The 26,975-nt window shown below is 43.2% G+C and overlaps 1 protein-coding gene and 1 long non-coding RNA gene across 8 annotated transcripts in view; one reads left to right on the forward strand and one right to left on the reverse strand.

The window, feature by feature from the left end:
- NFIA (nuclear factor I A) overlaps positions 1-26,975 on the reverse strand; it is a 601,241-nt gene that overhangs the window by 552,733 nt on the left and 21,533 nt on the right. The gene's annotated exons all lie outside the window — the stretch shown is intronic.
- On the forward strand, positions 13,323-16,640 carry LOC138850419 (uncharacterized). Its single transcript, XR_011390157.1, has 2 exons — positions 13,323-14,152; positions 15,138-16,640. It is a non-coding gene; the product is annotated as an uncharacterized lncRNA (long non-coding RNA).

The following is a 26,975-nucleotide window of genomic DNA, read 5'->3' on the forward strand; positions in this document are numbered from 1 at the left end:
TTGCTTTTGATACCAATGGCACAAGTAAATAAACCAAAATGGTTTTCTTTGTAAGGAAGGACTATAGGATGCCTGGTTGGACGTGGCATGATGAGGCAATCCACCCCAAGCACAGTTTTATTCTTACAATATAGTTGTAAATAAAATGTCTACATTCAAGAAAAGAAAGTTTTAAAAAATCACCAGAGAACACTTTGCATACCTGCTATGTTACATAAATGGTAAGTCACATTAATAATGTGGCCACTTTGGTTCACGTTAATGAGCTCTGAGATCTCACAGCTCATGCAGAGGTAGTCCAGGGAGGGCCTATTGGGCATTAAAGACAGAGTGGTAATAGAATAAGGAGTAGTTTTCTATCATGCAGTGGCCATCAAAATGAAATAGGTGCACTTTTCATTTATGAAACAATGCTATAATTTTGCAACTGATTCAAAATCCTTGCTTGAATCAAAGCAAGAAAGCAATCAATGAACACTAGGAAGAAAAAAACACCAGGTTAAAACTTGCCCTAGAAAGATCTTGGGATTCACCTTTGTCCTAGTGATAGAGAACAGATTAAACAGGTTATCTCTCTCTCTCAAAGATTTATTTATTTATTTATTTTGAAAGTGTTACAAGAGAGAAGGAGACTCTCTCTCTCTCTCTCTCTCTCACACACACACACACACACACACAGAGACAGAGAGAGAGAGAGAGAGAGAGAGAGAGAGATCATCCACCTCTGGTTCACTCCCCAGATGATTGCAATGGCTAGTGTTGGGCCAGACCAAAGCCAGGAGGCAGGCGCTTTCTTTGGGTCTCCTATGTGGGTAGTAGGGCCCCAAACATGTGAACTGTCTTCTGCTGCTTTCCCAGAGTTAGCAGAGAGCTGGATTTGGAAGTGGAACAGACAGGACATGAACCAGTACCCATGTGAAATGCCAGCATAGCTGGTAGCTTTACCTGCTACTCCACTACTCTGGCCCCTAAACAGCTTCTCTTAAAGTGTCCATGGATTCCCTGAGGTTTCCCTCCTTTACCTACCACCGCTGCCCCAGGGTGTCAGGTGTTGAGGCCTGTGGGTGCAAGCGTAGCAACAACCACAGAGATGTCCATAGTTTATTTGCTAAATAATGACTCTACTAATACCCTTGCCTCATAGATGAGACAGTGACAGGGCTATTTATGCCTTCCTCTTGGCTTTGCTTTATGCCATAGCCTTTATAGACTTCAGAGCGGAACATCACAAACTCTCTATTAGTCAGGCACTGCAATTCTTGTTTATGGATAAGAAGTCTGAAGTCTGGAGAGGTCCCACCGCTGGTGAGTGACCGATCAGAACATATCTGTCAGAGAAGCAGCACTCAGTTCAGCCTGCCTGTTCTTGGGTTTGTTGGACTCTTGCAGTTTTAGCTGGAGACACTAACCACCAAGTATAAAAGAGACTCTTGGTACTGGCCTGAAAAGTGTTGCACGTGAGAGTTTTGAGCTCTGACCACTTTATGATGCAAGTATAATAATATTTGGTGGGGAATTCCAAGGTGTGTGATTGTGAGAATCCAGAAAGGAGGCCTTAGTACTTAGAGAATTGAGAAGGTGACACATCCACTGACATCCGACATTTAGATAGGAACTGTTTGTTTTTGGTGCACTCTCACTTCATGGATTGCTCTCCGTGGAATTTCAGGCCCTGTAGCAGGTGCTGGAGACATTGTCTGGAGTCTTAAATCACAAAGGAGATACTTTCTTAGGAGCACAGCCTATAGCAGGCCTGTGAGGTTGCCACATTTGTCTTATTAAAAGCCTCCATTACTGTGGTATAGTCTTTACCATTTTCCCAAAGCAGATCCCCAGGCTGGAAGAGCTGAGCCAAGACAAGACAGAGACCAACTACATTCTCCTGTGACTTCCAGGCTTGAGAGTTCCTTGACTGTTGGCAGATGCCTTCACTCGTACTTCATTCCTTTCTCTGAGTGCACTGGGGGTGTCTCATGAAGTGACACTAATTTAAGGAGATTATGGTTACAATCTCTCTTCCCCTCACCGTCACTCTGAACTCATCCCGTCCTGTTCTTCTCCCATTCTGCTTTAGCTCCATTGACTTCTCAGACGTCCCTTGAGCCTCCCACCCCAGCTGTGCTCCCCTTGGGCCTTTGCACTTGCTGCTCCCTCCCTCTCTTCCCTGGATCATCACGTACCTCCCTCAGCAAATTCCAGCTTTCAAGCTCAACTCACCCAACAGCTCCTCTTAAGAATGGAAGACCTTCTCTTGTCTGGTTCTCCCGTATTTTCCTTCCCTACTGCTGTATGCTTAGCATCCAGTGCAATGCCTAATGCAGATTACATACCCAATAGATACTTTGAGTAAATTAATATGTGTAAGAGTCTCCTGTTTTAATTGGATTTTCTCGAGCTACTCAACATTCTGAAATGTCTGTAGCTCAGCAGGGCTCCTACTGAAAAAATCTCTCATTCTTATGAAGCTCCTTTCCGTTGCCCAGTCTGAGCTCAAACTCTGTGGCCAATAGGGGTACACAAGGGAGACTGGCTTCGTCAGGCCAAGTGAAAATGCTAGGAATTGCCACAGATACCTTGAATCAACCCTGCATCCTACTTTGATCACCTTTCACAAATCCCTTTGCATTCTAAATAGGGTTGACAAAAAACAAAACAAAACAAAACAAAACAAAACAAAAAAAAAAACAACCAAACCAAAAAAACAATAGCTTTTGTCTGAATTTGGTTCTTAATGTTGAGTTAGAGGGAGGCAAGAAGGCAGAGAAGTATGGTTATCTTAGAATTACATCTATGAAATACATGAAATCTGTTCTCTTTATATCAATAAAAACTAAAAAAAAACCCCTAAAAACCTTCATTTATGCCACTTTTTATTTTATGGTCAAGAGAGTGGATTCCAGAGCTTGAGTGTTTGGGTTTAAATCCTAGTTCTGCCACATGTTAGCTGGGTGAGTCGGGTAAGTTACCTCACCCCCTCCGTGCCTGGGGTCCCTCTACAGAGACGAGAAGAGTTCCTACATCATGGGGTGTTGCTGAGAATTTCCTAGCACACTACTTCAACATGTTCATGCAAAAAAAAATGGTATTGAAAAATAAGTTAATGTTGAGGCAGGAAAACTGTAATCCATTCATAGTTTTTTCATAATACATATTTTCCATGAGCTTTTTGAAGACCCTGCCTATGTGTAACTCAGTTACACTGCACAGGGCAAGGTAAAGGATGGCGATTCCCCTTCTTGCTCATCTGGTGAGAGTGAGAATTCTGCTGGCTTCCCATTGACTAAGTGGGAGGAATGCAGCCCTGTCCCTGTACCCCAGCACTACCCACAGCAGCTGCAGACCCCCACTCCAGATGGGGCAAAGGGGAATTGATTTTCTGGATCTACCAGTGTTGCTTAACGTGGCAAAGAAATAGCCATGTCCCTTGGTATTTGTTACTTTGGAACGCGACCCTCTGGCCAGTCTGGCAGGGTCTCAGTGCCCAACCCTGCCCACTGTCTGTGCCTACTGGCTGGAGAAAAAAGACCACACTCAATGCTGTTGCCAGGCCATGGGTTAGAGGCAGGCTGGTGCCTTGCCCAGCTGGTAACACAGGAGCCTGTTGCCCCAACTGGGATAATTTTCTTGTCACTAGGCCTGAAATCCTTACTCAAAGCCATCTTCAAACTGGTGTCCTGAAACACGGCCAAGTCCCAAAGCCCAGGTTTCCAGGCTGGGGAGCAGGTGTTCCCTAAAATGCACCTTTCTAAGAAAAAGAAAAAACTTAATACAGCTTGCCAGGCGGAATTAAGTGCCATGGTCTTTTTTTTTTTTTTTTTTTTTTTTGAGTGGCTATTTGGATGCAGACAGGAAGCTTCAGAGTCTATTGTAGAAAAAGGGGTAAAAAGGAAAAAAAAATGAAAGAAGAACCCTGCCTTCCCCAGGGAGACATCAGAGGAACAGTGAAGCCGGAGGGAAGTTTGGATGCCAAGAAAGCCGTGTTCTGAGCTATCAGAGGGTGGCCAGGGCGGCAAGATTCGGGCAGCTGCACAGAGTCTCTTCAAACCCACTCTGGCAGGGGAAAGATGTTCTTTCTTTCTCTTTCACCACGGCTTTTTTGCTCAAGGGAAGTTCAAAAAGAGAGAGAGGAAATGGCCAGGGACTTACTGATGTCAGCGAGAGGGGACAGCCGGGTCATCATAGAAAGTTGGTTCCAGCCTCCCCACCCCACCCCCACGCCCCCGCACTCCCCCAACAAGAAAAAGCTTAGCTCTAAAAGGCGCCCTAGACAATGGCGCAGATGCCAAAGCACGTGAAGTGCCCAGAGGCAACTCTCAAACACCCGGCCCACCAGCGGGTGGAGGCTGCCAAGGAGCCAGATGCTGTAGCTTTAAAAATATCTTCCGCTGCTTGGCATCTGCAACTGTGGACTGCTGTCTCCAAGAAGGAGCAGGCAGGCGGGCCAGGGCCAGGACAGCCGGGCAGGCGGCAGCACCCCAACGCGGAGCGCCTCTCACGGCGGGGCTGCCCATTTGGCCTTGCTAAATCACCCCCAGCATATGGTGAGAGGCATCTGCCTGGGATTTGGACCTTGCGGACTGAAAGAGGAGGGCTCATCGCGAGCATCCTGAGGCCTGGAGGGTGGAGGCAGCTGGGAGGGCATTTCCAGGACCGAGGGGCCCATTTGATGGGGAAGACTGAATTCTGAGAGAAAGGATCTGGCTCAAAGTCGTGCAACAGTGTGTTGTCAATATGACAGGAATGAATGCCTGGTCTCTTAGAGCCTCTGCTGACTTATCTGTGAAATGGGGCAGAGGAGCCCGGCATTTCAAAGCGTTTGTGGAAAAAGGATTTGAAAGATAAGTTTATTTTGCTGCAAAGATTTTTTGAGGTCCATGCGTATGACTTCCAAAGTTCGTGGAAAATGCATATCATGAAAAAACGTCATGGATTTCAAAATTGTTTTGTATCAAAATAAACTTATCATTTAAAGATTATTTTATTTGTTTGAGAGGGAAAAAGAGGGAGAGAGGGAGGGAGGGAGGGAGAGAGAGGGAGGGAGGCAGAGAGAGAGAGAGAGAGAGAGAGAGAGAGAGAGACTGGCTGCTACCGTCCCCAAATGCCCTTAGCAGTCAGGGTTGGACTAGGCTGGGGTCAGACTAAGCCAGGAGCTGGGAACTCATGAACTCAATCCAGGGACTCATACTTGAGGTGTCACCTGTCAGGGTGCACCGTAGCAGGAAACATTTGGGAGTGTATTTCCCACTCTGCTTCAGGCTGGGCCATTGCCTACTTAAGAGGATATTTACTGGTGTCTTTTTACTTTGTTTTTTTGTTTGTTTGTTTTTTATTTGACAGGTAGAGTTACAGACAGTGAGTATTTGTGGCTGCCTTTCCAGTTTTCATTCCCACCTGTCACCAATCCCAACAGCCTCTCCTTGCCTTTATAGACAAAGCAGTCCCGGGTTCCACCCTCACTACTGAACATATGACTGGGTTAATCCAAGCAGTGTCTTCCATCCTCTGGCCACAGTTCTGGTTTAAGGATGGGCCATGGGAAATATGGATCCAAAAATCTTGCTGCTGTTGTTGACTGGAAATGGTGAGATCCTTGTAGATGTGAATGGGGAAGTAACCTGGAAGATCCCTACCTTAATATTTCAAAGAGAGCCGAATGCAGAAACTGTGAATTGCCCGATCAAGCCATGACTAAAGGTAGTCCTAAATTTGGATTTTTGAATGGCAAGAGTCAATATATACTTTTTTAAAAAAGATTTTATTTATTTATTTGAGAGGTGGAGTACAGAGAAATGGAGAGATAGAGATACTGGTCTTGCATTTGCTGGTTCACTCCCCAAATGGCTGCAATGGCAGGAGCTGAGATGATCTGAAGCCAGGAGCCAGGAGTCAGGAGCCAGGAGCCAGGAGCCAGGAGCTTCTTCTAGGTTTCCCATGAAGGTACAGGGGCCCAAGGACTTGGGTCATCTTCTACTGCTTTCCCAGGCCATAGCAGAGAGCTGGATCAGAAGTGGAGCAGCCAGGACTCAAACCAGTGCCCATATGAGATGTTGGTGCTACCTGAAGAGGCTTAGCTCACTAGGCCATAGTACTGGCCCCCTACTCTTCTATATTTTAAGTCTTTTGAGTGATTTTGTCTATATTTAGCAACTGAAAACATCCAGATATGCTCAGGGAAGCTCTGAGAAGTTGTACTTACAGACATTCTGTCTTAGTTTATCTTTAGATAATCTATAATAAAGGTTTAGGGCTGATGTTGTGGCACAGTGGATTCACAGTTTGAGTCCCTGCTGCTCCGCTTCTGATTCACCTCCCTGCTAATGCACCTGGGAAAGCAGTGAAGGATGGCTCAAGTGCTTGGGCCCCTGCCACCCAAGTACAAGACACAGATGGAATTCCTGGCTTCTAGCTTTGGCCTGACCTAGCCCCAGCCATGGTGGCCATTTGAGGAGTGAAACAGCCTATGGAAGCCTTATGTCTCTCTCTCTCTCTCTCTCTCTCTCTGTCACTCTGCCTGTTAAATAGGTAAATACATTTTTGTAAAAAAAAAATGACTTAAAGTATTTTTGTTTTGCCATAAATGTTCTATGACAGAGTCATTAGAGCTCGATGCTGAGCTTTTGATCTTACTCATGCAGTATAAAAACGGCAGAGTGGTGAGACTGAGAAGGATGATAAATTGGGATAAGTTCTTATCCACCACCTAAGAATATAATTTTGGTCCTCTGGGTTCCTTCTTAGATTGATAACTGGATTGTATTAAATTGAGGTTGGCCAAACTTCAGTCATTTATCTATTATTCTCATATTTTTTTCTGTATTAATTTTTGCTATTGATTATTTAATTTTTTGCTTTAAATTAACTCATTTTCTTTAATTTTACAAATATTTGGTAGCAAACTAACATGTATATGATAACAAATGGCAAACCAATATTTAATACACATACATTTTTACTAGCATAAAAATGTTTGCATACCTCCAAAATTACCTAGTGTTATAAAAGTCTGGGGATTGAAACATGGGAAGTGAGATACACAGCAGACCCATAGAATGGCAAATGTCCTAACAGCACTCTGGCCTCATAATCAGCCCTTAAGGCATGCGGATCCGGCTGAAATGCCCATGAGAGTATTTCAGGCATGGAAAGCCAAGACACTCTGGGGGAAAAAAAAAACCTAAATGAAAGATCTCCACGAGTGAGATCCCAGTGGAAAGAATGGGTCATCAAAGAAGGAGGTACCTTTCTCTGAAGGGAGGAGAGAACTTCCACTTTGACCATGGCCTTGTCTAAATATGATCAGAGTTGGTGAACTCAGGGGGCTTCCATAGCCTTGGCCGCTCATGACAAGAGCCTAGGGTGATTACTGAGGCCATAAACAAGAGTGTCAATTTGTTAAGTCAACAACAGGAGTCACTGTGCACTTACTCCTCATGTAGGATCTTTGTCCTTAGTGTGCTGTACATTGAGATTTAATGCTATAACTAGTACTCAAACAGTATTTTTCACTTTATGTTTCTGTGTGGGAGCAAACTGTTGAAATCTTTACTTAATGTATGCTAAACTGATCTTCTGTATATAAAGAGAATTGAAAATGAATCTTGATGTGAATGGAAAAGAAGAGGGAGTGGATAAGGGGAGGGTTGCGTGTGGGAGGGACGTTATGGGGGGGAAGCCATTGTAATCCATATTTTGTACTTTGGAAATTTATATTCATTAAATAAAAGTAAAAAAAAAAAAGTCTGGGGGTTGATCAATGGTTTTTCAGCTGTTTTTGTGGAACTACATTGTTTTGTTGTGGCAATGTTGGATGTAAATTTTATCTTGTATTTAACAATTTTGAAAATTAAAGTAAAAATCCACATTTATTATTAATATAAGTTTTGGATTCCTTTGATATTCAAATCAATGAATCTACTACTTCAGACTGTGTATGTATTCCTAAGAAACATAATTATATTGGAGACCATTAACGTAAATATTCAAGCTGCCCTTACTACTTTTTTTTCTGAGCTCAAAAGAAAACTTCAAAAATCTCTGTGAACATATTTTATTTTAAAAATAATTTTTATCAAGTTTACAGTACAAGAAAAGTGAATAAATAAACAACCACAAATGGGCAAGAAAACCACTGCCCACAGAATCCATCTGATATTAGAAAAATAACAGTGCTTGTCTACATGTCGTTCTAATTTCTTGTAAATCTGTTATTATTAGGAAGATTATAGCTCTGCAGTGATCTTTCTGGAATTCAGACTTCATTGTATGAATAAGACAGAGCCACCCCAAATCAATGCCAGGCCAATATCCCATTGGTTGCTTGGCCAGTCCCTATCCTAAACTGTGATGGCTAACTCAGTTACTTGTGAACTCCTCATGTGCACATCTCCATGAACCATAATGAGGGAACTTAAAAAAGTTTGTGGAAAATGTTAAGTATTAAAAGATAAATTTATTTTGGTACAAATCTATTTTGAAATGCATGCGTATGAATGGCCTTCAAGAAAGTTCATAAAGGAGGCGAGCATTGTGGTGCAGAGGGTTAAACTGCCGCCTGGGATGCCTGCATCAGGTATCAGAACATCTGCGATCAAGTCATGCCTCCACTTTATATCCAGCCTCGTGTTAAAGTGCCTGGGAGGCAGCAGATGATGGCAGAAGCACTTGGGTACCTGCCAACTATGAGGGAGACCTGGATGGAGTTTTTGGCCTTGGCTTAGACTAACCCTAACTATTGTGGGCAATTAGGGAATGAACAAGGGGATGGAGGCTCTTTGTCTCTCCCTCTCTCTGTCACTCTCTCAAATAAATAAATAAATAAATAATACTTTAAAAAGTTCACGATAATGTATATTATGAAAAAATTGTGCATGGTTTTCATTAATTTTTTTTTGTAGCAAAATGAACTTACATTTCTTGTGGACTTTTTAAAGTACCCTGCTATTAGAAATAACTTTAGGGTTAGTGTAGGTTTTGGACTCCTTGTGTCTGATTATTATAGATGTGCCAAAGAGCATAGAGAACCCTCCTGAGTATTGTTACTGGCTCAACTTTGAAATGGAAATGTCTTACTATTCTGCCTTCATGCTTCTGGCCCACATTAAATGAAGAGGATCTTGAGATTGTGACTCAAGCTGTTAACAAAAAACAAACAAACAAAAAGCCCACAGATGTTACCACTCTCACTACTTATCAGTGCAATCAGAATTTGTGTGAGGCTGGGCATTCAAAGTACCAGGAGAAAGACAAACGGAGACTGCTATGTTTGCAAATATCATCTATAACTCCAATATCAAATGTTGCAATTCATCAGGATAAACTCATTGCTCTTTATGGTGCAACTTCAAGAAGTAAATATTATCAATTTGAAATTATAATATTTTATCAACCAAATAACAACACACACACATACACACGCATACACACACACACACTCATTCTACAAGATCTGAAAGCCAGGGGACCATATGATTTTTAAATAAAGTCCCTGTTTCTCCTTGGACTGATTTAACCTCAAAGTTATAGTGGGGAAAAATAATAGGAAAATGACAGGTAACATTTGTACATTACTTTGCAGGGTCACCAAGTGCTTTTATTGGAAGGAACAGGTTGAATTTCAATCCTCCATGTTTGCTATGCTGCTTTTCCTTGGTGCCCCAGGCTATGCTAAGCACTTCACAGTGAAGGCCCCCAGGGCTCTTGTTTCATGTTGTACTGCCCTCCCCACCACTGTAGAATTATTACTTTACATGATGGCTTCTGCCCCTAGGTTGTGAATTCCTCAAAGGAAAAGCTCATGTCTCGCCCATCTTTGTATGTTAGTGCCTACTGTAGTGCAAGGGTATTTGCTTAATAAGTGTTTGGATGTTTAAGTGGATGAATGGTTTCTTGAGAGCCAATAGAAAAACTGAGCACTGCATGGTTAAGTTTTGTGTTTTTTTTTTCCCCCATAAGCTCAGCACATGTCTCCCTCATCAGTAATACTTATTAAGTAACAGCATATGTTGTCCTCATCAAGGAATATTTATTAAGCAGCAAATTTGCACATAAAATTTGGCAAGGTACCACTGCCTCTAACATCCTTCCTCTCATCTCAGTCCCGACACCAGCCAAGTTCATGTCCTCATTAGCTTTTCTTGAGTCTGCTGAAAGAGCCTTGATCTCTTGTCAGCACACACCTGACCTATTCCTACCTGTGAGTCTCTGATCATATGTTTTTCTGCACCTGGAACCCTTTCCCTCATTATTTCTACACATTCATTATCACCTGTACCTCAAGTCCTTCCTGATAGCCTCTCTGGTTCAGTCCTAGCTGGAGCTAATGGAGTTCAGAAATGCTGTTTCCTGAAACACTCTAATGTGGTACGTGCGTGTGTGTGTGTGTGTGTGTGTATCTTTACTTACAAACAGGCTTCCTTTGTTTTCATGTTGTTCTTGTTGAGGAAATTATTTGTGTTGAAAGAGCTTTGTGTCTACCAGAGCATCCAAAGTGCACAGTAGGTGCTGAAAAACTATTAGGCCAAAGAATAATCTTTACAGCCTCTCTGGCTGATTGTACTTTGATTGAAATAACTTATGAGCTAGTCATTATCAAAAATGGAACAGAATCCCAGAATCTGAATCAAGTCCATTTGTCCCATCAAGAAAACAAAAGGACATTATTCCTGCTTTTCATTGATTGAAACATGTTTTTGGCTGTGTGTTCCTATGCAGGTTACTTAATGTCTCCCATTCCCCGGCTTTTCTTTTGGAAGCATGGTCACCAATATATTTGAAGAACAAAATGAGGTAATACATGCAAAGGTATTACAGAGCCCAGGACAGGACAAATGCTGAGAGAGTGGTCACTTTTATTACAATTGCGGTTATAGTTATCCGCAAATGCTGCTGTGGGAAAATTTTATAAAAATCCGAAGTGAAAAGGCATGAGAACAGAAGTGAGTTAAGGTTATTTTGTAGTTGATGAGCTAGACTCTTCCACTGGAGAGCTCCCTGAGGGCAGGCTCTGTGACTTACCTATCTCTGAATCCACAGAACTTCCAATATTTGGTGCAGGAAAGGGATGCCTTCAAAGGTCTTCTGACGCACCTGCATGCATGTATTGATTATGATAACAAAAACTTAGCATACCGAGTGCACACTAGGTGACTGGCAGTGGCCTAGATCCTTCACAAACTGTCCCACGTTGTCCATGCAACACTCCAATTAGTATTGAATTACGCCCCCTATTTTGTGGCAAAGGTTGTATAGCTTGCCAGTGTCATGCAAGTAGGAGGTGGCAAAGCCATGATTAAGATGCAGGTCTATTTGGTGCTTTTAACCACTGCTATGTGCACCACCACAGTATGCAACAGTGTTAGAAGGTTAATGCACTACTCCAGACTCTCAACCAAGGGGGCAGAAGAGATAGGAGGGCAGAGAAGGAAGGAGCAGTCAACTGACTGTGGTGAGGGGCATTGGAGCCACAGAGAGAAAGAGGGAAAATGATGATCACAAAGGAATCATCCCCGAGGCAAGCTAGTGAGCCACACTACCCCGTTTCTAGCACTGCCTACTTCCCAGCACCTCTGGCCTGCGGCAGCTACCCTCTACGGTTTCCTAACAGCCATGACCACAGTAGGCACTGGCCAGCTACAAGGCAGGCCTGAGCGGTAACAGCAGTGCTAATGGGAACTTGGCGCAGCCCCAAGTGGGTATGGAAAGCGGCTGTTGGCTCTTGTGAAAATCCTTGGTCCAGGCCATCTTTCCACAAAGAGAAATTCCCGCCCCAAGGAAACGCCATCACCTATTCCTGGTGCCAAACTTGAGGAAAATCAAGTCGTGAGACTCTCTCCTCTGCCTGGGTGACATGACAGATAGCAAAAGAGCTTTCAGTTTCCTCTACCCCAAAAAAGTCTGCCAGAGATATAAATATTTAAAAACAGGAGCTAGACTGAGAGGGTTAGCTTTCACTGTGTCTTCTTTGGCAAGCTTTCGATCCACCCACCAGATATCATTTTATTCTGTGTCATGGAATGGCAGTTCTGGGTTGCACATCCCAACTTCTGACACACTGACAGAAAGAAATGACTGTGACCCTCGTAAACTATTTTTGTAGTTTGAAACAGATACAGGCCCTGGTTGTGAATGCCAGATTGAGCATAGCCATGAGAGGTTTAAGTACTTTTATTTTTTTTAACTGCTGTTTCCTTATTTTTATCTCCTGCTAAGAAGTCCTCTCTCTGATGACTGTCTAGTAGGATAACTCCTTTTCCTTGTTACACAGGTTCTTTTTTTTCTTATTTAAAAATTAACAAATCATCTCAAATTGGCTCAGCAAAGTACAGGTTTATCGAAGTATTTGGTTCCTATTTCTTTGTTTCTCTTACATGGAAGTCCCCAAAATTGGAGACACAGGGTTAATTCCATTTTTCCCTTTTCCATGTAGAAAAGTGGGTGCAAACCTCCATGAAATTAAATAGGTTTGAGTCATCACTGATGACCTTCACAATCTAGGCCTTCATAATTTTAGGTGGATTAGAGGAAACTAATGAGGATTTTGAGACAGGCTTTGGACTAAAACTCTCATCATGCAAATCCACTGAAAACCCCGCAACTTTAAAGCACTGTTGACGCACTGCCCATTCCACACTCTCCTGAGTCTGACACATTTTATTTCCTCCGGTCCGTCCTCCTTCTTCACAAAACAGTAACAACCGCACCGCAGTGACCGTTTTTTGCTGGTTTTTTTTTTTTTTTTTTTTTTTTGTTAGATTCCACAGTCTTTTTTCTTTAGCCTTCCTCTTCTTGCTTTTCCTATTTGTTGTTGTTCTAAACCGTTCTGTCCTCAGAGTCCTTTTTAAATATGGTTTAGGGCTCACAAGAGTTAATAGGCGAGGAGGGGGGGACGTGCTTGTTTTAAGCCTGGAGCCTGTCACCTTTTCTTGGCAATTACACTGCTAATGGCTGGGTCCCAAGCAAAGTGGCAAAGAATATCTCTTCTCACGTTCCCAACTCACAGTGCATTCCCAAATACCAGATGGTGTTTTTGGAATCCATTTCACTATGTTTGATATGACAATACTTTTGTATAATGTTAAATTATATATAACTATTGCAAATAGCTGAGATCAGAACTACCAAGAAGCAGAAAATTAGACACAAGAAGGAAAGATAGAGACTGAAGACTGCGGACTTTCAACTGCCCCCATTGTGCCTTGTTTCCCCTGGATTTTCTTTTAATCTGAAGAGGATTGGCAGGGGGAGACAGGGTGGGGAGGGGGTGTGTGTGGAGCAGCAAGGGGGGGATGGGGAGCAGTGGAAAGTAGTAGTGCCGTGTTGTAGCAGTGAAATTACATCAAATTGGGATCCTCTCCCTGCTAGAGTTTGGTTCATACCATGAGAAACTTGCCAGACACTTCGAGAGCAGCGTCATCTCATTTCCATGGCCAAAAACTTCGAAATAAGCCAGAGAAGACTGAGAAAGCCCCATGCCCAGCCCCTTTTGGAAACGATGTGTGTTTTTATTCTTTGTTGAGGGACAAGCAAATGAATTACCAGACCTGAAAACCTCAGTCACTGCCTTAGGAGCCATTAGAGGGACAGCGAGAGAGGAAACAGATACTGACTCCAAACAGTACAAAGGAACCGGACAGGAACAAGTGACATGTTTTCCCTCGTTCGGAGGTACGTGGACACATCGATTTCACTTCTAAGACAGAGCACCCTTGCAATAAAAGCATCTCAAAGGATCCACCCTGGAAAACATGAGTAACACCAATGGAGCTGTATTGCTACCCCAGATGACCAAATGGGGTAAACACATCACTTTAATTTTAATTTTCTGGCTATTTGACAATAGGCAACCTCTGGTCCTCTTTCCCCAACCTTCAGACAGGCCTTATCTCCATGTTGCAGCACTTACTGATTTCAGCTAGAGCGAATGCATTACAGCCAAGTGATAAATTGCTTAAAATTATTCTTAAATGAAAATGCTGAAAAACCTCCGATGCAGCTTTTTGAATGGAGGCCGGGCAGGACAATTTCCAAGCTGCATAGATCAGAGCTTCTTGCAGACGACTAATTCCTTCTCCACCAGTCACGTTACCAACCTTCAGAGCCCATCGGCAGAACCAACGGCTTGGCCTATTCATGCCACTCGGGTTTCACTAGGAAGGTGAGTTCTTTCCCTGTCACCAGTAATTGTTCCATGCGACCCCTCCTGGCAGCAACACCCCTTACCCCCTCTTCTCCCTCCCACCTCCTCCTCCTCCCAGCATATAGCCAAACTGTCCTCCCCCTCCAGCTCCAGTGACTACTACATAATTAACAATAACTTGTAGTAATGCAATTTAAGAGTCCTTTTAATGGGTAGCAATGGTAGAATGTATAGCCCATCTTTCTTTGTCATCTGAGAAAAGCGGCCCCATGCAGAGCTGCTGGTTGCTGAGTGACGCTTTGTTGTCTGCACCAGACACAGTACCAGCTGCACTGGCAGGTAGCCGAAGTGCAAGGAGATAGCTGCCAAACTATGCTATACAAAGGGAGCCATGCCAGAGAGAAAGGGACCTTTGCATGTGATGACCTTTGACCCTCAAGCCAGCATGGATCCCATATTCATCCCTTCCAGACAATTGCATCTTTCATTCCATCACAAACTATGATTAAAAAGGGACCATTTGTGATCAGACTTGGTTAGCGTGTAAGTTCCCAGCCACAGAGTTTCTGCGTTTTTCTTCCGTTTTAACGGTGACAATATTTTCCATAATCCGGGGTAGAGAAAGTAATGAAGCAAGGGAAAATTATAAAAGCAAAACAGTAATCCAGCCAGTGGCAGGGGGAGGGACTCTGCGTAAGTGAAAGGGTTGAGATAATGACCATATGGCATTTAAAAAGTCAAATGGAAATTGAACTCTTACCTGATCCTGGGGGAGCTTCCCACAAGGGGCTCAATGGAACTGTGCATTTTTAAGGAAATCGCGAACTTACTCAGCACTGCTATGTAATACTTCTTTCAGTCCGCAAGCAGAGCTTTTGTGCGGGAAACTTAGATTAATGAGAAACCAACAGCATGTTTTTGAATATGTCCTAGCAAGTTCACTTTTGTTCTTTGAAAAACATCAGCGATCTTTGCAAGACAGCTTTTATTTTGTGTTTTAAAGCCATTCTACAACAGGACCCCTGAAAAGAAGCCTAAAGCATCAAGCGAGGACCACCTCAAAGTCACAGCAGCCTTTTGAACCTAACTCATGACCGTCTCGTCTTGTGGGCAGAGAAATCAGTTGTCAGCATCACATACCCACCACAGCTGCATACCAGTGTGCACCCAGGAAACGTTCTCACAGCGGCCACGAAATAACAAACCAGAGTTGCAAATTCTACATCTCTCAGAAAAAAAAAAGTGCGTGGTGTACATGGTGGTATACTCTGGGAGCTTTTCCAGCGGCACAGGCGTTTCTAGAAGAGCCTTTCTTTGATCTGCCTCCCTCTCAAAGGCAGGGCTCCTTTGAGGCAGGGGAAATTACAGATACCTGCAGGCCAGCCTGGAGGAGCCACACCTGCCTTCAGGCTCCCAGGCAGAGCCGTCTGTTCTTTATTTTCACTCTGTATGAAGCTAATGGAATTTGCAGCTGATTAACCTCCAGTCTAGAGCAGTGATCCAGTCTGGGATTGTAGCTGGCAGTGCTAAGGCTACTTGTACTTCGTAACTGAGTCAGACAGCAACAAGTGTTCTTCCTGAAAAGTAGGGGCTCAGAGATCTGGGTATGAGAGGGACAGTCTCCCAGAGCCTGGGAGGCAGGGATGGAGCTAGCAGGAATGGGGGCAGACTGCGTCTAGCATCCGAGCTCTGTGTGACAGTGTCTGATAAGGAATACAAAATAAAGCAGGAAATGGAGAGCTTCTAAAAAGAAAAGAATCCTTAATACTTCGAGGCTCGGCTCTGTGGCGATGCAGCGGTATGGTGGTTATAGCCTGGGTGCTGGAGATAAATGGCGTGACTTTGGGTCCTGGCTCCCTCACCTAGCAACTATGTAACTTGCAGCAAGTCATTCAACTTCTCTGTGCCTCATTCTTCTCATCTGTTACCTGGGAACAATTATAGTCGTTCAGGAATTATAACAAGAGCTTTAAAATGACTTAGTATTTGCAAAGTGCTTAAGAACAGTGCTTAACCATTGTAAAGTTACATGTATTTCCTTACCGATACATGGATTTACTTTCAGGAAAGTGTACGCATATTCATATATATATATATACACACACATATATATACATACATTTTGTATTAGAGTCATTACTCTTATTCACTGTATTGAGAAATTAGATATTTCTTACTCAGCTTCTAAACACAAAAGTATCCTGATACTCTGGCTAAATTTTCTTTTGCAAAGCCAACTCTCCTGTTAAAAGAAGGCACATAAACAAATCAAAGACAAGGGGCTGCTCCTTATAGTTGTGCTTCAGACAGTAAAGGTTGCTGTCGAATTTTCTGAGGGGAAGCTTCCACATATGGTATACTTAGTGCATGAAATGTGGCAGTTGGATTCCTGTGTTTTTTTTTAAATTGTCATATAAACAAATAATTCCAAACATATTTCTTCTTCGTGGATTTGTTTCTATTTTGCAAATTGTTTCAGGCATCAATAAACAGGATTACACAAGTGTGCATGCAACTGCAAAACTCATTTAGTTTAGCAAGTGCTTCTCACATAGTCATTTACTCAACAATGCTACTTGCAAGTCGTGTCAACATCACTCCATTTCTGCCTCATGACTAATACAGTGTTACTTAAACCCAGTTCATGTCTATAGCCAAAGAACACCAGTAACCTTTGTAGTGTGTACCCCCTGGTTTGGTTTCTACTGAAAACTCAATGAGAAAGACTTCTGCAGACATGAGGGTTCTTTTGGAGCCCATTTCTGGGGCCCATGTCCCTGTTAAGAGTTTAAATGTGAGCCCACTAACACACAAGGTCTGTACAGGAAAACAGCAGAAAGTGGGCAGCACACTGGACCAAGGAAGGGGCAGTCAGCGGGAGGCCGACCGGTCTCAAAGAGGGTGACAATTTCATTGCTGTGCTTGCTGTCAACAAAGGCAAAAAATAATTTCTCACTTGCAAACTGAGACCTTGCCCATTTCAAAATACCCCCAACTGGCTGTACACTACCGCAGAAAACAGAACAGAGAGAAACACAACCAGAAAACCCTTGTCCACAGCATCTTAATGTGAGAATCTACGATTTCGTGTGTCGACTCAGAGATTTCTAAACGCACAACCACTCTCACCATGGCGAACAGGGAAACAATACCCGTTATTCACTCCATTTTCTTGTGCTAAAAAAGGCGAATGATAACAACATATGCTCTAAATGTGACCCATGCAGTTTAGCTTAAAGGCAAAATAAGATAAAAGTCAGCACTGCACACAGAGTTTAAACAGAAACATGCGTATCTATACACTGTCTTTCCCTCTCCATATGTCTCCCTGTGGTGGGAACGAGGCGATGGTGCATCGCACCTTTCACTCAAGGATCGCAAGCCCCTCTCAGCAATGCACACAAAGCCCGGCAAGCAGGTGGTGAGTGCTGTTACTTCGATTTTGCAAATAGAGGCACTCAGTGTTCCCGACATCGAGTTGATTGAACTCAAGGTGCTGCCGTTCCTTATTTGAGGAAGAGAGAGTGTTCTCTTCCCCCTCCCCTCTTATTAATTTCAGTGACAGTACAAGTGACCTGTACCACTTAATGGTGGCCTCGTTCAAGGACGACCCTGGGAGAGAGTTTGCTTCCCTTCTATTGACTTTCTGTCACCCCCTGAAACTGTTGATTTTAAGAATAATGAGCTCAAACTTTCTTCTTTGATGTTCCTCTTCTGGGGAGAGGTTGGAACAGGAACAAATGAAAGCCACCCTACCCGGAGAAGCAAGTTCCTGAATTGGATGTTTTTATGACCAAGAGTTTTTACACTTGGGCAGCTTAGAACTGAAACTGACAAGTAGCCTCCTGCTGATCCAGACTCCCGGTGCTGTGGCCGAGGAAGGCGCCTCGACAGCTTTCGAGGGGTCCAGACCCTGAATCCAACACAGATAGGTGTATCTCACGCCAGCGTTACCCGGGACAAGGTTTCAGGGAGGGCTCCCCTGCTCCATTTTAACCCAAGTACAACTGCTTAGGACATAAGTTCAAGTGGGCACAGTAACAACAGTCCAGAAAGCAGGCATCCCAGGGAAAACAGACCTCTGGTCAGGGAGCCCAGCCTTTTGTGTGAGGGTGCGGTGGGGGGAGCACTTTTCTTTGAGAACCATGAATTGCCTCCAGTGTCTTGTCCTCTGAAGCCAGGCTTCACTATCTGAATCTATTACAATGCATTTTTCGGGGAGAAATGTTTCTGGGAATTAGAAAAATTACTGTGTGTTTCCAGATCTATGTGTGTAAGAGAAAAGTGGTCATTTTGTTGAAATCACATGTATAAAAAGTTGTGTTTATGGGAAGACAATCAGTGCATTCCTGGTGACACCCAGGACGGTGGGAACTACACGGAGACACCTGATGAGGGCACAGCAAGTTCTTGCATTTTATTTTCAGGAGGATCGCATCCAACCATAGGAGGAAAAAAAAAAGATAGAATCTCTGACAAAACCAAAGCAGAGCCAAAAACAACTCTGACCAAAGGAACAAGAGGATGTATTTATCTAATAATAATGAGGAGGATAGCTGGCATTTTTGAGCATTTATTATGAACCAGGACTGTGTTAAACATTTTATAGGCTCACACTCTTTAAAAATTATGAGAAAACTGAAGTTAAGAGAGTTTAAGCAACTCCCGCATAGTCACCCAGGAGCTGTTTTTGGACACCAGGTTTGTTTGTCTTCGGAGTTCAGGCTCTTAGTCACTGCTTATATAGCCTGAGGACAAAATACTGTTTCTGTAGATTACTATGGCCTAATTAAAATAGGAAGAGGGTGAGGTAATAAATATAAAAGTTACTTCTCAAATAATTTCTTCATGAAGGGCTGCCTTTGCTTCTTGGAACTGACTTCATCTGACTCAAGTTTTACAAGTCCTGTAAAAGGATATATCATAATTGCCTTTGTCTTCTCAATAACTAGCCCAGTGCTTGTTACAAGTACACACTCAATAAAAGTTTATTTAATGCATGAATAAATGAAATGACTCTTCATTCCCTGATAACTCATTGGCCTGACAATGGATAACTGGTGACAACTTTTAAACTCTGGCTAATTTTCCCAGGCTTTGAGCCAGCCTCTCCTCCCCTCTAGTCTGTCTGTGTTCATGGCCTGCAAACCCAGTGAGTAAAACATGATTAATTCCAGGGATAGAATTCCAGGGAGCCTGGTGAGATGTGACACCGAGAAAAGAACGCCATTAGCAGCTAGGGAAGGAATTCAAGAGAGACTCACTGTTCATTTAGAACAGGCCTCAGCAGCAACTGATGGGAATTCTGGAGAACAGGCAAAGTCCTGATCCCAGATCTCGAGAAGCAGAGGAAAAGATGTTCAACAATGTGAATGAACCACTAGGAAAATGCAGATCAAAACCAGGAGCTATCAGTTCACATCTACTATGAGAGCTATTATAAACATCATCAACAACAAAAGTACAATTACAAACTAGAAACTCAGAAACACTGGCCAGGTTATGGACACACTTGAGTCCTTATGCCTTGCTGGTGCGAAGGTAAAATGGTATAGCAACTATGGAAGACAGCATGGCGATTCAACAAATAAACATAGGATTACTGTATGATCCAGCAGTTCTACTTCTAGTCATATATTCAAAAGAATTGAAAGCAGGAACTTGAACAGAATGTTGTATGTTTATGTTCATAGCAGGGTTATTCACAATAGCCTATAGGTGCAAACAACCTAAATGTCCTTCAACGGATGAATGAATTAACAAAATGTGACATACACATATGAGGGATTTTCAACAGCTCATGAACAATGCATGGCCATCAATTTTTTTTTTTTGCACCAAAACAAACTTATCTTTTAATTCAATTTTCACAGTTTTTTTTTTTGAGTGCTCTCATACAATTGTCTTGTATTCATTGTCAGTAAGAAAGAAAATTCAGATGTGTAATACATGGATGAAACTTAATAGCATTAACCTAAATGATATAAGCCCATCATAAAGGACAAGTAGTATGGTTCCACTTATATGAGGTGCCTAGAATAGTCAAATTCACAGAGACAGAAAGGGAAAAGTTGGTTAGCAGGAAAGGACAGGGAGTCATTGTTTAATGGGATTACAGTTTTAATTAGAGTTTTAGAGATGGATAATGGTGATAGTGACACAACAATATAAGTGTCCTTAATGCCACACCACTGAATTGCACACCCTCACACCGTGAAAATGGTAAGTCTTACATTCAGTATATCCTAACCACCATTTGAAAATCTTGTCTTCAAGGTCAGTGGCCGGTGGGCTGGAGTGTGAACTTGGTTATAATTTTGGGACAGAGCCTCTCTCTCATGACACTTTATTTATTTATTTATTTATTGACAGGCAGAGTGGACAGTGAGAGAGAGAGACAGAGAGAAAGGTCTTCCTTTGCCATTGGTTCACCCTCCAATGGCCGCCGCGGCTGGCGCGCTGCGGCCGGCGCACTGCGCTGATCCGATGGCAGGAGCCAAGTACTTCTCCTGGTCTCCCATGGGGTGCAGGGCCCAAGCATTTGGGTCATCCTCCACTGCACTCCCGGGCCACAGCAGAGAGCTGGCCTGGAAGAGGGGCAACCGGGACAGAATCCGGCGCCCCGACCGGGACTAGAACCCGGTGTGCCGGCACTGCAAGGCGGAGGATTAGCCTAGTGAGCCGCAGCGCCGGCCTCTCATGACACTTTAACAAACTCCCAGCACCCACCATCCTGGTGAAAGTGTGTTTGGTGAAGGTGCTGATGGCCCACTGGCAAGCTTCCAGGGATGGGGAAGTGCATGGCAGCTGCACAGCCCCAAGGGTGTGGTATTTCCTGAGCCTGTTGGTAGGGCCACCATCTGGCACACAGGGCACAGAGCTCCCAATCTCTGCTTGGGGCACCTTCTGAATCTGAGTGAGTCTGGGGATGTCGAGCATAAAACCTCGCTGCTAAAGAGCTGGTTCCCTTTCATCATTACCTTTGGCTTTTAATATGATTTCTGTGGCAGACAAAGAAATATCTTTGTCCCAGATTGCCTCCAAGGACATCCCTTTCAGGCAAGTTCTCCCTGGTTACAATGAGGGCATTAATAAAGGCCTTCAGAATCAGGTACCAAACAATCTTTGGAAGATGTAGACTACTTCCTTTCACAGCAAGTGGTACTTGACGTCATTGTTTCAGAATCTTAGAGAACTTGACAAGATGAAGAGCACAGGTGCAAAATTCAATTTTGATTCCTTCAGAGCTAAAATGATATAATATTGATCTTTTCTTGTGTGCATTACTTGCAATATTTTACAGCTTTGATTTCCACAATTCTTGTTGAAGGATTGAATGAATGCATGGAAACTTTCAGTGAATTGCTTGAAGTCATGTAGTAATGAGAGCAGGGGCTAGATTTCCTTCATATTTCTTTTGCTGTGAAACACCTGGCCATAAACAGCAGCTATTTCTGCCAAACTCCTTTTGGGGAATCTGTCCACCTGCAAAGTGAAGTACTTCCGTTCGCTAGCTTGGTGGGTTGGTTGGTTCAGTGGTTTCCTGGTAAGTGGTAGACACCATCTTGATTGGAAGCTGGCAAGGTAGCTCCTACCAGACTTCTCTGTACCTCCCAGCACCTCACAACCCCTCCTCCCAGCCTGAGCTCTCTGGTTGGCCAGCTTCTGTCACCCTTTGCTGGTCCTGTCAGGTGATTCCTTGCTTGCCTTCTAGACTTGCTGCTGCAGGCCAGACTTCTTTTATCACATGCCTTTCTATCACCATCTTAACAGGCAATCCCACTCCTGTTCCATCCTTCTCTGCTGAGTCCTGAGCCCTCAGTAGCTGAGCACCCCTCTTCCCTCCCCCGCCCCCATGCACAGCAGCAAGCGGCTTCTCTCATAACCTTCTCTCTATCACCGGCTGCTCTGTTTCCTATTAGGGAAGCGTGCATTTTAAATGTCTCAGCAGCGTCTGTCTCTGTGGCCACAGTGCCTCTGCCCTACCATCCCCCAGCCCCTTTCCCGAGTCAGACACCAGAGCAGGGAGCATCAGTTTACAGTTGCTGGCCAGAGACCAGATGTTCTGGGTGGAAGCAAATTGTCATCAAAAATGTTTGTCATTTCAGATAAAGATCAATGTGAAAAGTGGTAGGGATAGAAAGGAACAAAAAGGAGCTACAGCTTTTATTGTTGTTATCGCAATTAATAAGAGTCCCCAGCAGAGTCAGTTTCTCTCTCTCTCTCTCTCTCTCTCTCTCTCTCTCTCTCTCCCTCATCTAGTTGGGAATAATTGCAGTTTCTTTCTGATGTTTCTCCTGTAGATAATCTTCATCCTTCCTCCACCTTGATGCACCACAGCAACATAGCCGGGAAGGGGTTTTTAGTTTATAATGGAAAGATGATAGATAAAATCTCCAAGAGAAACCTCGGTTTTAATGAAAAGTTGTCCTGGACTCAGGGATGGGACAAATAGTAATGCTGAACCCATTCAGTTTAACTCCTTAGTTTTGGAGGTGAGAAGACTGAGGCTATGACTCATAAAGAAGAAAGTAACAGACTCAAGGTCACAGAGTAAGACTGGAAGTGTTGGCTATGGTAAATTAGCTCTTGGAGGATAACAGCTGCACCAGTTGGTGAGTTTAAATCCGGTTGGTTTAGCTGATTCTTAACCAATTTAGCCACAGAAACTTTTTTCTCTAGGTCATTAGGAGTTAGTGTCCTGCAGAATATACTCTCAGAAAACCTGTTTTACTATAACAAGATTAGGACTATCTGCAATTGTTCATAGGTCTTTAAATGGTGCCTTTGCACCCAAACAAAGTTTCTTTGAAAATACCTGGAAATATGCTTAAGCAGTTTCAGGGTACTCCTAGAGAATGACTGTGTCACCTCTACCTGTTCTTTGGAGAGGGTTGCTGGAGATGTGAAACACTCACATTGGGTTGGGGATTTCTGTGACCAAAGACTATTTCATCCTCAAAGGGAAAAACAATACTTATTTTGGCACATTCTTTAAATGCTGTTTTTTCAAAGTTAGAGGGGAAGCTCAGGAAGAAAAATTGAAAGTGAAGTTTGGAAGAGAGAAAAGACACCAGAGTGAGGATGGCATTGTGGCACAGTGGTTTAAACTGCCCCTTGCAACACCAGCATCCTGTATTGGAGCATTTATTCAAATCACAGCTGCTCTGCTTCTGGTCCAGCCCCTGCTAATTCATCTGGGAAGGCAGTGGAAGATGGCCCAAGTGCTTGGGGCCCTACCACCCATGTGGGATATCCAAATGGAACTCCAAGCTCCTGGCATCAGCTTGGCCAAGCCACGGCCATTGCAGCCATCTGGGGAGTGAACCACTGGATGGAAGATCTTTCTGTGTCTATGTCTGTCTTTGTCTCTCTCTCTCTCTCTCTTGCTCTTGCTCTCACTCTATGTAACTGACAATAAAATAAATATTTAAAAGCAAAGTCACCAAATACATACAAGTTTTGAAAAATGGTGGTTGATTGCTTATGCACATTTACCTGGGACTGGGGACAAGGATAAATATTCTGTAATATCTAAAATATTTGGAGGTTGGATAATGGAATCAATGATGAGTCTCTCAAAGGGAAGTGAGTGACATTTGTTTTGGGAGTTTTAGACCTGTTTTCTGATCGCTTATTCCCCTTTCTTTTAGTCATCTTCCTCCTTCCCTCCTGGGTTTGATGTGTGTGATTCAACCCAAACTTGTATTTGCTCAGCCTTCCACTGGGACCCCAGGGAGAAGGTGGATGACCCAGTAAATGAATTCACTTTCTAAGCAAGGGACACGCTGTACCCATAGGTGGCCTTTCAGCTGGGTGATAGCTTGTCATAGGGAGAATTTGAGCCTGTACCTTGAACCATAGGGTGTAGGTGACTGCCTACCTCACCTATCAGTGGTGCTTAAGAAAATACAGTGAACAAGAGAAAATGCTGGATTCTTTGATTCTCACCACCACTGACTCAAGGGAAAGAGCTGGGCAAACAGTAGGTCAAGTTGAGCAACTGCCCTCATTTTTGGGAGGGGAAGTTGAAGGGCAACTTCAGCTTCTGTGAATCCCGCTCCACAGGAGAGGTATGGCACAGCTGCCAGGTTCCATCAACAGTGACAAAGGGAAAGGACAGACCATTTTCAAAAAGGAAAGGGATGTGGTGGTAACCAGGTCCAGAGTCCTCAGTATCACAGAAGTCCATCTTAGACACTCCATGCGTGGGGGAAGCAAGCAAGGAAGTAAGGAACAAGTGGAGGATCGTTCACTACCACTGTATTACAGCGTTCAAAAGCTGCGTATTAGGGTAGAGAGGAATCTGATCAATAATCTGAGTAGATGAGAGATTATAAATCTTGTAATACACTTCTACAATACTATTGTCGATTTTCATTCATGTTTGTGAAACTTATCATTTATCTCATTATCTCATTTATCTCATTGCAGACCTCATTTAGTACACAGGACTTCTAGTAACAAGAGAATTCTTTGGAAAGCAAAATAAACAAAATGCCTGATTAAGTAGAAACATGACTTTTTTCCTTGCTTTCTACTTATTTTTAACAGGGTGATAGGTAACCATAATGACAGACATTGTAATCAGTTTCACTCAAAAGTGTTACTTGGTATATCAAAATTAACTGGGGAGACATGCAAAGCACACTTGTTTCTCCTGCCCCACTCCTGGTCCCATTCTGAAGAGCATATCAGAATCTGGGGCCGTTGGGCATGTATTGAGGGAAAACTCCATCTCCCAGGAATGCTGATACTGGCCTGGTTTAGAACCGTTTTTGGGTTCCTCCATTGCAAGTTCAAAAGAAAGATCACGATATTTAGGACCTCTTTGGAGTATTTTTTTTTAAAGATTTATTTAATTAATTTGAAAGGCAGAGAGAAAGAGAAAGAGAAAGAGAGAGAGAGAGAGAGAAAGAGAGAGAGAGAAACACAGAGATCTTCCATCCACTGGTTCATTTCCCAAATGGCCACAACAGTCAGAGCCAGGCCAGGCAGAAGCCAGGAGCCAGTAACTCCATTTGGGTCTCCAGTTGGGATGTTAGGGTCTCAAGTACTTGGGCCATCATCCACTGCTTTCCCAGGTGCTTTAGCAGGGAGCTGAATCAGAAGCAGAATAGCCTTGACTTGAACTAGCACTCTGAAATGAGATGAGGGCTTTGCAACAAAGGCTTAAAGCCAGCACCACCTTGGAGTAGTTTTATGGTGTAGGGAACTTACAAACTTTGTTTCAATTCTTTGGCTGCAAAATGGGGATAACAATACCTGATGTTGAAAGGGTACAGGTCAGTATTTTGAACATGTCAGACAATTGCCTCGCACACTGTAGACTGCTCAATAACTGCTGATATCCTTCTGCTTCTAAATTGAAAGTCGCATTTAGTAATAATCTGATGCTCAGAACAATGACTGTGAGCTTTGCAAATACTCAGCTTTAACTAAAGATGCAACATCATGCTTTTATGAAAAGAATGCTATTGCATTTTATAAAGAGTCTTAGCCTCCAAAGAGGAAACCAAGTGTCTTTGGGTTAACTCTCAGATAAATAAAATGCAAAATCAAGTACAATAGTTCTTTAAAAATAGTGACTGGTAGAGATACAGTTACAGTTGTAGATACTAACAAGTGCCCAGAGGATCAATCTACAGGGGCAGTTTAGCTCAGGAAAGGCAAAAAGCCTATAAATTATATAAATATATATATAAAAAATATATAAATATATATATATTTACAGGCAGAGTTAGACAGTAAGAGAAAGAGACAGAGAGAAAGGTCTTCCTTCCTTCTCTGCTGCTGCCGGTGTGCTGCGCTGATCCAAAGCCAGGAGCCAGGTGCTTCCTCCTGGTCTCCCATGGGGTACAGGGCCCAAGCACTTGGGCCATCCTCCACTGCCTTCCTGGGCCACAGCAGAGAGCTGGACTGGAAGAGGAGCAACCGGGCAGAATATGGCGCCCCGACCGGGACTGGAACCTGGGGTACCGGCGCCTCAGGCGGAGGATTAGTCTAGTGAGCCGCAGTGCAGGCCGCCTATAAATAATATTAAAGTTATCTAGAATTAACCCTTTCTAAGCAGAGTGTGTGTCCTTTTTAGACAAGCTAACATTTTAAGAGTTGAGCTTTCAAAACAAATACATTTCTGGATAGAAAGAGTGTCTGGGGAAGAATGTTTACTGGAAAGTATTAATCCTTCATTTTCTTTCACAAGTGTATCCTTAGAGACATTATAATTGACTGGTTGATTTAAAGACTTTGAGTAGTACAAGTAGATGGAACACAGAAACTTGAAATGAAACTACTACTAATTAAATACCTAATGAAAATGAAGAAGATTTCCTTAACATGTCTATCTTCCACCTACCCATCAGCGCATCTCTTGCCAAGTCCTGAACTCTGGCTCTAATTACATGGAATGGATCACTTTGGATGCTCTTCTTTCTTGCATTGTAATGCTTCTGTAAGCTCTGTTTACTTCTCTGAGATGTTCCATCTGCTCCTGGTGAGTTTCTGTTCGTTCTTCAAGATTCAGCTCAGAGCCCTCTCTTCCTAAAGTGTTTTCTGGCAGATCCCAGACTGTATTTTTCTTTCTTTTTTTCCCTTTCCCTTTTTTTTTTTAAAAAAAAGATTTTATTTATTTATTTGAGAGGTAGAGTTACAGGACAGTGAGATGAGGAGACAGAGAGAAAGGTCTTCCTTCCGTTGGTTCACTCCCCAAATGGCTGCTACGGCCAGCGCTGCGCCGATCTGAAGCCAGGAGCCAGGAGCTTCTTCTGGGTCTCTCACATGGATGCAGGGGCCCAAGTACTTGGGCCATCTTCCACTGCTTTCCCAGGCCATAGCAAAG

The sequence above is a fragment of the Oryctolagus cuniculus genome, chromosome 7 (genome assembly GCF_964237555.1).
Source record: "Oryctolagus cuniculus chromosome 7, mOryCun1.1, whole genome shotgun sequence".
Classification (NCBI taxonomy): Eukaryota; Metazoa; Chordata; class Mammalia; order Lagomorpha; family Leporidae; genus Oryctolagus; species Oryctolagus cuniculus.